The sequence below is a fragment of the Scyliorhinus torazame genome, chromosome 8 (genome assembly GCF_047496885.1).
Source record: "Scyliorhinus torazame isolate Kashiwa2021f chromosome 8, sScyTor2.1, whole genome shotgun sequence".
NCBI lineage: Eukaryota > Metazoa > Chordata > Chondrichthyes > Carcharhiniformes > Scyliorhinidae > Scyliorhinus > Scyliorhinus torazame.
The window spans coordinates 58099697-58115076 of record NC_092714.1 but is presented as its reverse complement, the minus strand read 5'-3'; the positions used below and the strand labels follow the sequence as shown (position 1 = coordinate 58115076).

At 52.8% G+C, this 15380-nt stretch overlaps 1 protein-coding gene across 2 annotated transcripts in view; it reads right to left on the bottom strand.

Moving 5' to 3' along the window:
* The window catches only part of dusp27 (dual specificity phosphatase 27), an 80565-nt gene extending 70574 nt beyond the window's left edge, over positions 1–9991 (bottom strand). Inside the window, exon 1 of one of the 2 annotated variants that reach the window (XM_072513675.1) lies at positions 9830–9991. The gene's annotated coding sequence lies outside the window, so the exon portion shown is untranslated. The remainder of the gene's footprint in view (positions 1–9829) is intronic. The other variant, XM_072513674.1, reaches the window with a different exon arrangement.
* Between the last annotated feature and the right edge of the window lie 5389 nt (positions 9992–15380).

Here is a 15380-nt window from a genome sequence, read left to right as displayed (position 1 = left end):
TGGTGTGCCAGCAACCTGCTCGCCTTCTCCCCATATTCATACTGTACACCCTGTGCCTTCCTCCATTGTGCCTCTGCAGTGCCTGTAGTCAGCAAGTCAAATTCCACATGCAGCCTTTGCCTTTCCCTGTACAATCCCTCCTCCGGTGCTTCCGCATATTGTCTGTCCACCCTCAAAAGTTCTTGCAGCAACCGCTCCCGTTCCTTACTCTCCTGCTTCCCTTTATGTGCCCTTATTGATATCAGCTCCCCCCTAACCACCGCCTTCAACGCCTCCCAGACCACTCCCACCTGGACCTCCCCATTGTCATTGAGTTCCAATACTTTTCAATACATCCCCTCACCCTTAGACACACCCCCTCATCCGCCATTAGTCCCATGTCCATTCTCCAGGGTGGGCGCCCTCCTGTTTCCTCCCCTATCTCCAAGTCCACCCAGTGTGGGGCGTGATCCGAAATGGCTATAGCCGTATACTCCGTTCCCCTCACCTTCGGGATCAATGCCCTACCCAGCACAAAAAAGTCTATGCGCGAGTAGACTTTATGAACATAGGAGAAAAACGAGAACTCCTTACTCCTAGGTCTACTGAATCTCCACGGGTCTACCCCTCCCATCTGCTCCATAAAATCTTTAAGCACCTTGGCTGCTGCCGGCCTCCTTCCAGTCCTGGACTTCGACCTATCCAGCCCTGGTTCCAACACCGTGTTAAAGTCTCCCCCCATTATCAGCTTTCCCGTCTCTAGGTCCGGAATGCGTCCTAGCATCCGCCTCATAAAATTGGCATCATCCCAGTTCGGGGCATATACGTTTACCAAAACCACCGTCTCTCCCTGTAGTTTGCCACTCACCATCACGTATCTGCCCCCGTTATCCGCCACTATAGTCTTTGCCTCGAACATTACCCGCTTCCCCACTAATATAGCCACCCCCCTGTTTTTCGCATCTAGCCCCGAATGGAACACCTGCCCCACCCATCCTTTGCGCAGCCTAACCTCGTCTATCAGTTTCAGGTGCGTTTCCTGTAACATAACCACATCTGCTTTAAGTTTCTTAAGGTGTGCGAGTACCCATGCCCTCTTTATCGGCCCGTTCAGCCCTCTCACGTTCCACGTGATCAGCCGAGTTGGGGGGCTTCCCACCCCCCCCCCCTTGCCGATTAGCCATCATCTTTTTCCAGCTTCTCACCCAGTTCCCACGCAGCTGTATCTCCCCCAGGCGGTGCCCCCCCGCCCATCTTCTCCCGTACCCGCTCCCCCCTTTCCCCAGCAGCAGCAACCCAGTAATTCCCCCCTCCCACCCCCCCCGCTAGACCCCCCGCTAGCGTAATTACTCCCCCCATGTTGCTCCCAGAAGTCAGCAAACTCTGGCTGACCTCGGCTTCCCCCCGTGACCACGGCTCGCACCGTGCGACGCCCCCTCCTTCCTGCTTCTCTATTCCCGCCATAATTATCATAGCGCGGGAGCCAAGCCCGCGCTTCTCCCTTGGCCCCGCCCCCCATGGCCAACGCCCCATCTCCTCTCCCTCCCCACCTCCCCCCATCACCCCCTGTGGGAGAGAGAAAAGTTACCACACCGCAGGATTAGAACATCAAACCCCTCTTCGCCCCCCACATTCGCCCCACCACTTTGTCCAAACGTTCTTTTTAATAATCCACTCATTCCAGTTTTTCTTCTACAATAAAAGTCCACGCTTCATCCGCCGTCTCAAAGTAGTGGTGCCTCCCTTGATATGTGACCCACAGTCTTGCCGGTTGCAGCATTCCAAATTTTATTTTCTTTTTATGAAGCACCGCCTTGGCCCGATTAAAGCTCGCCCTCCTTCTCGCCACCTCCGCACTCCAGTCTTGATAAACGCGGATCACCGCGTTCTCCCATTTACTGCTCCGGGTTTTCTTCGCCCATCTAAGGACCATTTCTCTATCCTTAAAACGGAGGAATCTCACCACTATGGCTCTGGGAGTTTCTCCTGCTCTCGGTCCTCGCGCCATAACTCGGTATGCTCCCTCCACCTCCAACGGACCGGCCGGGGCCTCCGCTCCCATTAACGAGTGCAGCATCGTGCTCACATATGCCCCGACGTCCGCACCCTCCACACCTTCAGGAAGACCAAGAATCCTCAGGTTGTTCCTCCTTGCGTTGTTCTCCAGTGCCTCCAGCCTCTCCACACATCGTTTCTGATGTGCCTCCTGTATCTCCGTCTTCACCACCAGGCCCTGTATATCGTCCTCATTCTCGGCTGCCCTCGCCTTCACGACCCGAAGCTCCCGCTCCTGGGTCTTTTGTTCCTCCTTTAGCCCTTCGATCGCCTGTAGTATCGGGGCCAACAGCTCTTTCTTCATTTCCTTTTTTATCTCTTCCACGCAGCATTTCAAGAACTCTTGTTGTTCAGGGCCCCATGTGAAACTGCCACCTTCCGACGCCATCTTGGTTTTTGCTTGCCTTCCTTGCCGCTGTTCCAAAGGATCTGCTGCAATCCGGCCACTTTCCTCTCCTTTTTCCATCCGTGTCCAGGGGGAATTCCCTTCTGGTTTACCGCACGGTGTTTTTAGCCGTTAAAAATTGCCGTTGGGGCTCCTATCAAGAGCCCAAAAGTCCGTTCCACCGGGAACTGCCGAAACGTGCGACTCAGCTGGTCATCGCCGCACCCGGAAGTCTGATGCTATTTTCAAATTCAAATAGTTAATTGGTCAGGGGCAAGCTCGGCACCCAATTACTGGTGCTGGGCATCTTCAAGAAGTGGGTGCTTTTCCCAGAGTGCCAGTGGCAAAGGCAGGCGATAGCCATGTTGGAGGTTTCTGCTGCCTTGCCAAAAAGAACAGGCAGCTCCTTATGGGGCCAGCTGTGTTGACGTGGGCTAGAAGGTGCCATGCAGGACAATTGAAGCTCCAGTGCACACACCAGAACTAGTCAGTCCCGGAAAAAGCAAGTGAAATACAAAAATAAAGATAATGTTCAAATGGCCCTGCAGAAAACCTTCCAGCTATGCTCCAAGATGGATCAGACTGTTTGGGTTTGCCAAAAGAAATGTTAAAAATACAACCCTGAAGCAGGCAGGCTCATTAAGAAGGAATTTACTGAGCTGTTAACTGGCAACAAGTGGGTTTCCCATTCCATCCTCAGAAAATTGCAGACTCTTCAGGAGAAGTCAAGATCCCAAGGAAAAACCTCCAGAACCATGATTTTCAAATCCAGCACCATGTCCCAATCCTTGGAAATCTCTTTGAAAATCCGGCCCAATGTTTCAGGTCTGTGACCTTGCATCAGAACCCCTCAGAGCATTATTGTGGTGGCTGACACCGGGGGGCGAAATTCTCCGTTATCGCCGCGATGTCCGCCGACCGGCGCCAAAAACGACGCAAATCCCACCTGCATCACGCCGCCCCAAACGTCGCAAGGTCTCCGGCCCAGAATGGGCTAGCAGCGACATGACGCTATCCGCGCTGGCTCACGTGGTTCACGCCGTGCGGCATCATACACGCCACACGGCGTGACGGCTCATAAGACGCGCTGGTCCCCCCACCCGACCAGAAGACCCGACCGGATGGCCGCCCGCCGCTCAGCCCCGAGGTTCCAGTCCCGTGACATTGAGGCGCTCCTGGACGCAGTGGAGCAGAGGAGGGAGGCCCTGTATCCTGGACACGGCCGCAGAGTCGCCCCACGCCACAGCCGGCATCTGTGGAGGGAGGTGGCAGAGGCCGTCAGCGCTGTGGCCCTGACACCACAGACAGGCACCCAGTGCCACAAGAAGGTGAACGACCTCGTCAGAGCAGCCAGGGTGAGCCTCCCCCCCCCCCCCCCCCCACTGCCTGACATCCATACCCCCCATATCCCCCCCTCCCCCCATATCCCCCCTCCCCCCATATCCCCCCTCCCCCCATATCCCCCCTCCCCCATATCCGCCTTCCCCCATTTCCCCAAGTGAATCCAGCCCTAACCTTAACCTCTGCAATACACGCGCAACCGATGGCGTGCATTCATATACCTGTCTAACACTGTTGCCTTTTACCCCTGCCACCACCCCCCCACAGGAGAAACGCGCACACAACACCAGGGAGCATGTGAGGACTGGAGGAGGCCCCGCTGATGAGGCCACTGACCAAACATGAGGGAAGGGCCCTGGAACTGGCTGGCGGACCTGAGGACCGGGAGGTTGCTGATGCAGAGGTCGGGGGCCCACCAGCAAATGAGCCACCGACAGCCCGTCCCCATATCCCCCTCCCCCATATCCCCCCTCTCCATATCCCCCCTCCCCCATATCACCTGATCACTGCCTGCGTGTCTAACCATGCATGCTTCATTGTGTATCGCAGGAGCAAACGTCGAGGCACCCATCCCCGCAGATGCAGACCGCCCGCATGATGCCCCTCGGACACCATGGAGACGGAGAGACCCGGACCCTCTGGCATGCGACGAACGCAGGATGCCCCTCGGAGACCACTGGAGACGGAGAGACCCGGACCCTCTGGCATGCGATGCCCACAGGATGCCCCTCGGAGACGGAGAGACCCGGACCCTCTGGCATGCGACGAACGCAGGATGCCCCTCGGAGACCACTGGAGACGGAGAGACCCGGTCCTTCTGGCATGCGACGCCCGCAGGATGCCCCTCGGAGACCACTGGAGACGGAGAGACCCGGACCCTCTGGCATGCGACGAACGCAGGATGCCCCTCGGAGACCACTGGAGACGGAGAGACCCGGTCCTTCTGGCATGCGACGCCCGCAGGATGCCCCTCGGAGACCACTGGAGATGGAGAGACCCGGACCCTCTGGCATGCGACGCCCTCACGATGCCCCTCGGAGACCACAGGAGACGGAGAGACCTCGAGCAACAGGGAGACGACGCCCCCGTCTCGTGTGGGCGCGACGACGCAAGCGTGTGCCACCCAGCGACGAGAGGGGCAGCCACAGGCCCCCGTTACAGCCGAGCCACAAAACCACAACCCAGGACACCCCTACCCAGGACACCCCTACCCAGGACACCACTACCCAGGAAACTGAAATACAGGACAGTGACACAGATTGGATGGGCGGAGACGAACCGCCACCCCAAAGTGCCATGAACTCCGAGTCGGACGATGCGCACGACACAACGCCACTGCTGTCACCAACACCCACCGCCATCGCAGAAACACTCACCTCGGTTGGGCACTTTAGTGATGAGGCGTCTGGTACACTCACTGGTGCGCACAACACAGCCGTCCCGGTACAGCAGGTGGAGGTAGGAGCAGCAGAGGGGCTGGGCGGTCGGAGGGCAGCCCAGCCCAAGCCGCCCAGATGGATCCCGGGTTCCTGGAGTTACCACACCCACCCATAGGTCCGATGCAACCACCAAACCTGAGACGAGCGAAGAGGGTGACGGCCAGCTTGCGGCGGCTGCAGTCGCAGGTGGAGGAGTCCACCCGCGTCCAGGAGCTGGCAGTGGTGCCGGTCATGCGTGCCACCCAGGCCGACACCGCACGGGTGGCGTCCGCGGTGGAGGCAATGGGTGCGACGGTGTCAGACATGGGGAGCGGTTTGCGAGGCCTGGGGCTTTCCCTGCAGGCGGCGCCTGTGGCCCAGGACATGGCTGCCCTCTCACAGGAGGCCATGAGCCAGCGCCAGCGGCAGATGGCAGGGGCGCTCAACGCCATGGCCCAGTCTCAGCAGGCCATGGCCCAGTCTCAGCAGGCCATCGCTGAGGGCATCAGCGCCATTGCCCATGTGCTAGCCGGTGTCGCACAGTCACAGACAGGGATTGCCAACTCTCTGAGCTCCATGGCTGCAAACCTGCAGATCCTTGTCGATACCAGCACGGGCCTCCAGGACTGGCAGCGCCAGATATTGGGGGGGCGTCGGATGGCCAGCCCGTTTGCATCCCCCACCCATGTAGAGGCCTGGGGGCCATCGGGCACCCCGAGGGAGGAGGAGGTGCTGGGGAGTGTTCCGGGTCCCATTGTAGGGGAGGTCCCAGAACACCTCAACACCTCGGACTCCCCCCCCTTCCGTCCCAGGTGCATCGGGTGGGCAACGGGCAGGACAGGCTGGCAGCTTGCCAGCCCAGTCGCCCGGGCCGCAGCCTGGCCCATCTAGGCCAGGACGCCCCAGGAAACGGCCGCCAAAGGGATCCCGTGTCAGAGGGCAGGAATCACAGGAGTCCACCTCCAGTTCTGCTGTACCGTCTGGGGAACCACCTAGACGTAGTCATAGGGTCCGTAAGGCCAAACAATTCGAAACTGAGTAAGTTGGCACGGGTGCAGGGCACAGATGAGTTTTAGGGGCTAGGGCACGTGCATGAACTCCTTTTGTTATTAAAGTCAATGTTACACCTACAGAAGCTGCCTTTGTGCTCTGTCCAAAGCATGCGGGAGTGTCATGTACATTGAGCGCAAGTGTGTGGTGTGAGGGATGGTCTTACCTCAGCCCCAGGTGAGTCTGCCCCCTTCCCCCTGGGCCGCCATCAACATCCCCCCGGGCAGAGGACGGGACCGTGCGCTGCGGTGTCACAGCCGCATGCAGGGTTGGTCCGGGTGGATGGTGGTACTGTGGCCATGGGTCAGACATAGTCCAATGATGTGGAGCCAGGAGCTCATCGCAGGGCGGGTTGTCATCATCCTCCATGGCCTGCAATAGACACGCGTCCACCTGCAGCTGTGTGAGCCCGTCCGTTGTGCCGCAGGTGGTTCGGAAATGGGGGGGGGGTGGTGTGCATGCGGGTGGGGTGGGTGGGGTTGGGGAGGGGGGTGAGGGTGCTGGGTGGGTGGATGGGTGGGGGGTGTGGGTGGTCGGGTGTTGCCATGGTGTGCGGTCTGTGGCCATACTACCTGATTCCCACGCCCATCGAGTCAGTGAAGCGGGCATCTATCAGCCTGTCCCGTGCCCGCTGGTCCAGCCGGTAACGGTGGACAGCCACCCGCCCGTGTCTGGCCCGTCTGTCCTGACCATTGCCCCCATCCCCCTCATCTGGGGAGGACTGCGCCTCTTCCTGCTGCTCCTCCACTCCACCGTCCTCTGCCTGCGGCACATCGCCCCTCTGCTGGGCTATATTGTGCAGGACGCAGCACACCACAATGATGCGGCCGACCCTATCTGACCGATACTGGAGGGCGCCCCCAGAGAGCTCCAGGCACCTGAAACGCATCTTCAGCACGCCAAAGCACCTCTCTATCACTCCCCTTGTCGCTACATGGGCATCATTGTAGCGGTTCTCCGCCTCATTGCGTGGCTTCCGTATAGGCGTCATCAGCCACGATCGCAATGGGTAGCCCGTCGCCCAGCAACTAGCCCCTCAGCCGGGGATGGCGTCCCTCGTACATGCCGGGGATGGATGACCGCGACAACACGTATGAGTCGTGTACACTGCCTGGGTACCGGGCGCAGACGTGCAGGATCATCATGCGGTGGTCGCAGACCACCTGTACGTTCATCGAATAGGTCCCCTTCCTATTGGAGAACACGGCCCTGTTATCTGCAGGTGGCCGCACGGCGACGTGCATCCCATCAATCGCGCCCTGGACCATGGGGAACCCGGCCACGGCAGAGAAGCCCACGGCCCGGGCATCTTGGCTGGCCCGGTCCACAGGGAAGCGGATGTAGCGGTGCGCTATGGCATATAGGGCGTCTGTCACTGCCCGGATGCACCGATGTCTGCGATATGCCGGACAGGTCCCCACTCGGTGCCTGGAATGACCCCGTTGCATAAAAGTTCAGGGCCACCGTAACCTTGACGGACACGGGGAGAGGGTGTCCCCCGCCAGTGCCACGCGGTGACAGGTGCGCCAGCAGGTGGCAGATGTGTGCCACAGTTTCCCGGCTCATCCGGAGTCTCCTCCTGCATTCCCGGTCCGTGAGGTCCTGGTATGACAGCCGGGGCCAGTACACACGGGGCGTCCTCGGGTGCCTCCGTTGCCATGGGGCCGCGACGTCTTCCTCCCCCTCCTCGTCCTGTCGGTCAGGTGTCCCTCCAGCCTGGTCGGCTGCCGCCTGCCCCTCTGCGGCAGCCGACCAGGCTGGATGGGCACCTGACCGACAGGACGAGGAGGGGGAGGAAGACGTCGCGGCCCCTCTCTGGCACGCTCGCGGCCCCTGCCCCTCTCTGGCACGCTCCTCCTCCTCCTCCTCCTCATTCAGGGCAACATGGACATTAGCGGCTGCCGCCAGGGCGGCCAACATCGCTGGCTGACCGGAAAACATGACGGCCGGGGGGGGGGGGGGGGGGACAACGACATGTCATCATTGCCCATACCCCCTCCTTCCCCCAGCCAGGTGGCATGGACCGCATGGGTCCGACTGGTGGAAGCTGGCACCTGGCCAGGTGGACCAACTCACTTGCCCTTGCACCCCCCCCCTCCCGGCACGGATCCCCCGTCCCCCTCCCCGACACGGACCCCCTCCCCCGTCCCCGGACCCCGTCCCCCTCCCCGGCACAGACCGCCCGTCCCCCCGTCCCCCTCCCCGGCACGGACCCCGTCCCCCTCCATGACACGGAACCCGTCCCCCCGTCCCCCTCCCCGGCACGGACCCCGTCCCCCTCCCCGGCACGGACCCCATCCCCCTCCCCGGCAGTCATCCTCCCGTCCCCGGCACTCCCCCCCCCCCCTCCGGCACTCCCCCGGAGCCCAGCCCACTCTAACCACACCCCCCGCCGCACACACACAGACACACAACCCTACACACACCTCTCCCCCACACATACAGACTGCGGCTACGCCATCGTCTCTCCAGCGGCCAACCCCCCAGGCCGTCACCCACCTCCACGCTGGTCGGCGTAAACATTGAGCACTGGATGACGCCGATTGAAAGGTGGTTTGATTTACGCCGACGTGACGGGACTTCGGCCCATCCGGACGGGAGAATATCGGCAGCCCCGAAATCCATTGCCTCGCGCCCACCCGTGCTATTCTCCGAGGCGTGCGGCGCGATTGACACCCCACCGACTTTTCTCCCTTCGGAGAATTCGGCAGGCGGCGGGGGCGGAATTCACGACGGCCCACGGCGATTCTCCGACCCGGTGGGGGGTCGGAGAATCTCGCCCCAGAAACTCAATTGTTCTCTCTCCACCGCTGCTGCTAGACCTGCTGAGCACATGCAGCATGTTTTGTTTTCATTTCAGATTTCTAGTATCTGCAGTGTTTTACTTTTGGGCAAAACTGGTTTCAAAACATTTCATGTGATGGAAACAGAACTGATGCAAAATCAACCAGGTCGCCGCCACATATTTCAAAAATAGGTCATAATTTATTTTCTATCCTATCTTCGTAAAACGTGAATAAATCTTCCTCCATATTTTAATTTTGGGCCCATTGCTCCATTAATTTGACAAGCTGCCATTTCCTCTGATTATTTTTAAGGACTGCCGGTTACTTGTTATAAGGCAAGTTCAATGAAACAAAATGCAAAACAGGAACGATATGAAAGAAAAATTGTTTGGGAACTCTCCACTGAGGTAATGCAGATATAATTTTCGTTGGTGAAAGCGTTCACAGCTCATCAGCATACCACCAAAAACGATTGAAATTGAAATCAAAGCAGGAAAACAACAACAAAAAAGATTTGAAACTTTTACATAATGTTTTGATTTTGCGAGCTCAGGAGAGGCACCGGCCTGAAATGAGAGGCCAGCGACTATTTTGAGCCTGTGACAGCTGCAGACTGGAGAGCAGCTCCCTTGACTCACGTCGGTGGAATGTGCCCTTTGATGGATACGACAGGCGACACCACTCGGGCCGTTTCAATCTTTTCAAAAGAAAACTTAGTAATACCTTAATGACACCTTTTTTGTTTTCAAAACTAACATTCCAGCTCCTTTAATCATTCGTCGGTGAAACTAAAGTGTTAGAACATGGGTCATTACCTGGATGCTGAAAATATCTGCTCGAGTGAACCGTCACCAAAAACTTCTCCAGCTCCAAACTCGCGCGACCGAGGGGGAGAACCTGACACCGGGGTCCTCGCCTGGAATGTGCAAATAAATTGGTGCCTGTCTGACAAGTGGCAGAACAGGACTTCCAGCAAGAAAAAAAGTTCGTGTTTCTTTGTTTCGTCTTTTATTTTGGTTTTTGTGTACTTTATTAATAAACGATGAACACTGATGATGAATCTTGTTTCTTTTTATTTCAACAATGTTTAGAAGGGGCCTGCTCAAAGTACAGGTGGCGATGACATCAGCGTTATTTTAGTCAATGTTCTGACTGATAAATAAATCACAAACTGATTTGGGATTATGCTGTCACAAAAGCTTATCAACATCATTTGAAAAACATTTTCTGCCTGATTGGACTATACTATCAACACTAACATTAAAATAATCGTTGTGAGTTGTGAAGAAATTTAGCAATGCTAATGAAGTAATGTAAAGTGTGAAGTCACAAGTAGACTGGATGGAATTGTTGTCGGTATTTCTCATGAACAAAAGGAGACCTGAAGCAATGAACTGCCAGCACAAATGTGGAAAGCCTTTTTTTTAATCATTGTGTGAGAACACAAGTGTATCACCTCGCTTATGAAATCTAGCTCAGGATGGGCCTTCGATTGTTCCTAGGTTTGGGCTCCAAAGCTCCAACTTTTGGATGGTAATTTCATTTTGGAGCTTTCACTCACTTTCTGGAAAGTAACATTTTCACAATTTCTTTCAGGATAGAAAATAAGCATGCAAAGGATTGTGCAAGAATAGGGAGCGTTATGACACTCACCATCAAACATAATAAACCAATTGTTATTTGGTCTCAGATTTTAATCTGAAAATAAAAGATAAATCATGCCATCCATTCACGTGTGCTCTGACTGAAGGCAGCTCCTTAGCTCATTATCAGCTGGTGCTTCATCCTGAGCCATTTACTTGGCAGTTTTTGTCAGAGGCTGTTTACCATTGCCTTCCACTCTCAGCACATAGCTGCGCAATGCCCCATCTCATTTTCATTACAAAATACACACTCGCCTCTTGTTCCATTCATAGCATCCGCCAGCAACATTCTTTTCTCACTTGATTGCTTTTGTACAATCACTGACCTGCCTCATGGCTCTTCCTTCACTGTACTCTACACATGTGCTTTCCAATCAACCTCGCCTCATCCTGAATCCGTTCTTCTTGCACTCAGCATCCAGGCAAGAAGTAGAAGGCTCACACATCAGCACTTTCTGCTGTAGAGGACATTAATTGTCATTCTCTCATTCTACATGACAAGCTAGTGCACAACACAAAGGAACGGGTAAGATTGGAGGATCACAGAATGCTGGCAAAGCTGAAGCAGCAAGCACTAACACTCCAATGGTTCCTCTAGAACTGTGGGAATATGACATTTTGAGACTGAGGGTTTCTTTGAACAGGGGCCCTAAGGGCTATTACTTCCACACCTTCATGAATCTCTAGGAAATGTGCAAATACACTGCTTTACCGCATGAAGTTGCCTTTCATCCACTATTTTCCAGCCTCATGATACCATCACCATCTCAGCTTTTATCTGATTCCTCTAAGTCATTCTCAGCAGCCATAGCTCCCTGAAGAAGACCCCTCAGGAGGTGAATATTTCTGAGGAAGCACTGTCATCCATCATTCATTCCATCACTCTCAAGCATCAGCAAAGAGATTTATTGGGATAGAGTGAGTTAGATAGATCTACACAATCTGAAACTGTTACAATCCAAGTTGATGTTACAGCACGTGGGATGATCCCAGAATGGAACTCTGGCTCAATAGCTTTTACATTTTTGAATGTCACAGGACCACTAATTAGTTTTAACAACAAGAAAAAAAAATATTAAACATGGAAAAATTAGATTATAATACAATACGCCTTTATTCCCTCCCAATAGTTTAATAAATCCACATAAATGTAAAAATTAACATGGATTACAAAGATTACAAACATATCTTAATCTACAATGGTCTCATTAACACAAAGTGCCTTTTAAACACACAAGATGACTGAGCAAATAAGTTCTCCACTCTGAACCCCAAGTGAATATTTGTGGATGTCTCCTCAGAATCCCCCTAGAGGATTATCATGTGAGAGTTTCCAAACTCCACTCCCCAAAAACCACTTTAAAATCTTCTCTCGTAATTACGCTTTCCTGTAGTGATTTACATTCTGAAATCCGGATCAGGTTTTCAAAATGACACTTTTAAACAAAGCTTCTGTTCCACTTTTAACAGTGAATCCAGTCTAGGATTCACATCAACTCCTCTCTTTTGGATTTATTTGTCTTGACTGCTGTGAAAACTTCTTACAATTACTTTAGCTCTCAATTCCCAGACGATTAGAATTACATCAAACGTTTTATGTACCCTGAAGTCTGCTGTCCCACTTTAAACTTTGTTTCAGCAATTGTCTCTTTAGCTCAGAATCTTTTCTTCACTCTTCTTTGAATTCTTCTGAGCAATACCCTGGTCTTTGTTCTCTTTACTTCAGGAGTCATAAATGTTATTTCTATCCATTCGCTCTGGAAAATGGCCTTCTGTTGCTAAGCACTGACTCACTTCTATTTACTCTTCACACTGTAGCCCTCTTTAAGCACAATAGTGTAGCCATCTGGGATGGCCACTTCCAGAATACAAAATGAATGTTTGCAAAGATTGCAGGGAACTATAGACAATGCTAAGAAAACAAGCAGGCACAGAGCCTGTACGTGTATTGGGACCGCTGCTCCCAGACAAGACTGAAACTGTAGGTATTTTAGCATATTGATGGCCCATCTCCGGGAACAAAGGGGAGATACTCAAGTAACCGATCTGGCTCCAGAGCTCGCGGCGCCAGTTTTCCAAACCGAAAGCACAAACAAAGCCAGGCCAACGGCAACCTAGGACACGTCCAGCCATCAGGGCACCCACCCCTTTATTGGTCAAGATCAATACAAGTGATCAAGATACGGCCCAATTGATTGGGGCCAAGTTCAAGGCCCGCCCAAAAGCGCGCGAAGCCCTTTCAGGTATAAGAAGAAGGCCCCAGGAGAGAATCGCTCTCTTAGAATCGATTCTCAAAGCGGAGAGACCCTTCCACCAGCTACACCAGAAGCAAGTAAGTCCAAGGTCAACGCTCGCTACCAGATGGATGACCTTAGCTGTTCTCCTGTACCACTTCGACCCCAGCAGCCTCAGATCCGAACAACGGCCATTGTTCCTCTGACTGAGTGGGCGCCCGAAGCTAAGTATAGGCTTTAGCATTAGAGATAGTTTAGTCTGTAGTATTTCGTGCATGAGTAGATATTGTTGTGTATGTAAATAAATAGCATTGACTTTGAACTAACTAAATGGTGTATCGGCTCTTTGATCAGTATTTGGGTTTAAACCTTGTGACGGTATCGAAAGATACCTGGCGACTCTTGAGCAAATGTAATTAGGATTAAGGAAGGCAACCATATTGACCTCCATATTTAGAACCAAATAAAGAGAACAACAATAGAATCACAGATGGAACATAAACAACCCTCACACATACAAACACCTTTGTCCAGCATGAATCTAACTATAGGATTAACCCTTCCAGGCACAGAAACATTAAACACACTTAAAATGATAGCTTATTTCTAATAGTTACCAATACAAATCTAATTCCCTTAAACCTACCCTTGTTTTCCTAAAAAAAAGCACCAAGCACTGGTGAGCAGCATCCGATACTTAGGACCAGGACAAACCAGGCGATAATTTGCCGGAAGGAGAGGTCCTCCAAAAACCCTGCTGACGAGGACAGTGATGTGAATTTCAGGGGGGTGTATCAATGAGAAGTAGACTGCTTTCTATGCACAAACAGTTATATCAGGCTGCTAAGAATGTTCACTAAAATGGCTTAAAATGAGGAAGTGTTTGCTTCCAGCCTTTGTGATGTGATCTCTCATGACACCAGCACTCTGTCTTAAAGAGTTGGGACAACTCCAGGGATTCTACAGTGTACCCCTGTAACGTAACTTAATGCTCACAGCCTTTGCAGACTCTGGGTTCAAACCTGAGCTCCATCTTGGATGGGTGCCATTCATTTTAGACAAATTGATCACAAACAATGTTGGCCACAAGCCCCTCAGATGTCCTCATTAGGGAACAACACTGTTTTCCAGTTCTGCTGAAGCCATTGTTGGAGCACTTGGTAGGAATTGTAGAGTTAGTAAACCATCCTTTACGAACATCACTATGGGATGATCACTGAGGTACAAAATAATTCACCATAGTATTGTGTGTTTTGATTTTTTAAATCATTAAAATTATTAATTTTCGTCTATGATTTTTTTTCTTATTACAGCTTTTTAGTCTGTGTTGTCAGAAAGTCGTTGCCAATGAAGTTGACTGGATGGTTTCAATGATCTCCAATGTAGAACCAGGGGAGGAATGGACTGTTAATGCTGAGGTACATTTACTGACTTTGGAAATAAAGGATGTCCCTGAAAGTGCTGCCCTGTCAACAGCTCCAAGAACTCTTGGGTTACAGTGCTCACACAAACATACAAATTAGGAGCAAGAGTAGGCCACTTGGCCCTTTGAGCCTCCTCTGTCATTCAATAAGATCATGGCTGATCTGATTTAAAAAAAAAAAATTTAGAGTACCCAATTCGTTTTTTCCAATTAAGGGGCAATTTAGCGTGGCCAATCCACCTACCCTGCACATCTTTGGGTTGTGGGGGTGAAACCCACACAAAGAAGGGGAGAATGTGCAAACTACACACAGACAGTGACCCAGAGCCGAGATCGAACCTGGGACCTCGGCACTGTGAGGCAGCAGTGCTAACTACTGCGCCACCGTGTTGCCCTGGCTGATCTGATTTTAACCTCAACTCCACATTCTTGCCTACCCCGATAACCTTTCACCCCCTTGCTTATCAAGAATCCATCTACTTCTATCTTAAAAATATTCAAAGTGGTCTTCAGCCTCTGCCACCTACCTCAGGGGGTCGCCAGCGGCAGGACCGGAAGATCCCATCACCGGGAATAGCTGGAAAATTCCACTCTTTACCTCCACTGCCCTTTGAGGAACAGAGTTCCAAAGACTCGCAGCCCTCAGTTCTTTCCAACTTATTGTAAGGCTTAACTTTATTACCAGATCCAAGGAACATGTTAGATACCAGTAGGATGTTTCCACTTCTAGAACTAGAGTACATAGTTTAAGAAAATAGGTCTCCCTTTTAAGACTGAGATATGGAGATGCATTTCTCTCAGAATGTTGTTAACATGTGGAATTCTCTTCCCCAGAGAGCAATGTAGGCTGGGTCATTGAATCGACCTTTATTCGACAGGGGAGTCAAGGATTACAGGGTACAGACGGGAAAGTAGAATTGAGACCACAACCAGGTCGGCCATGATCATATTGAATGGCAGAGTAGGCGTGAAGGGCCAAATGGGCTACTCCTGCTCGTAAGTCCTAAGTTCATCATATGAATGGATAGAAAAGCACATAATGGACAGGATTCTCTATTCCGGAGTC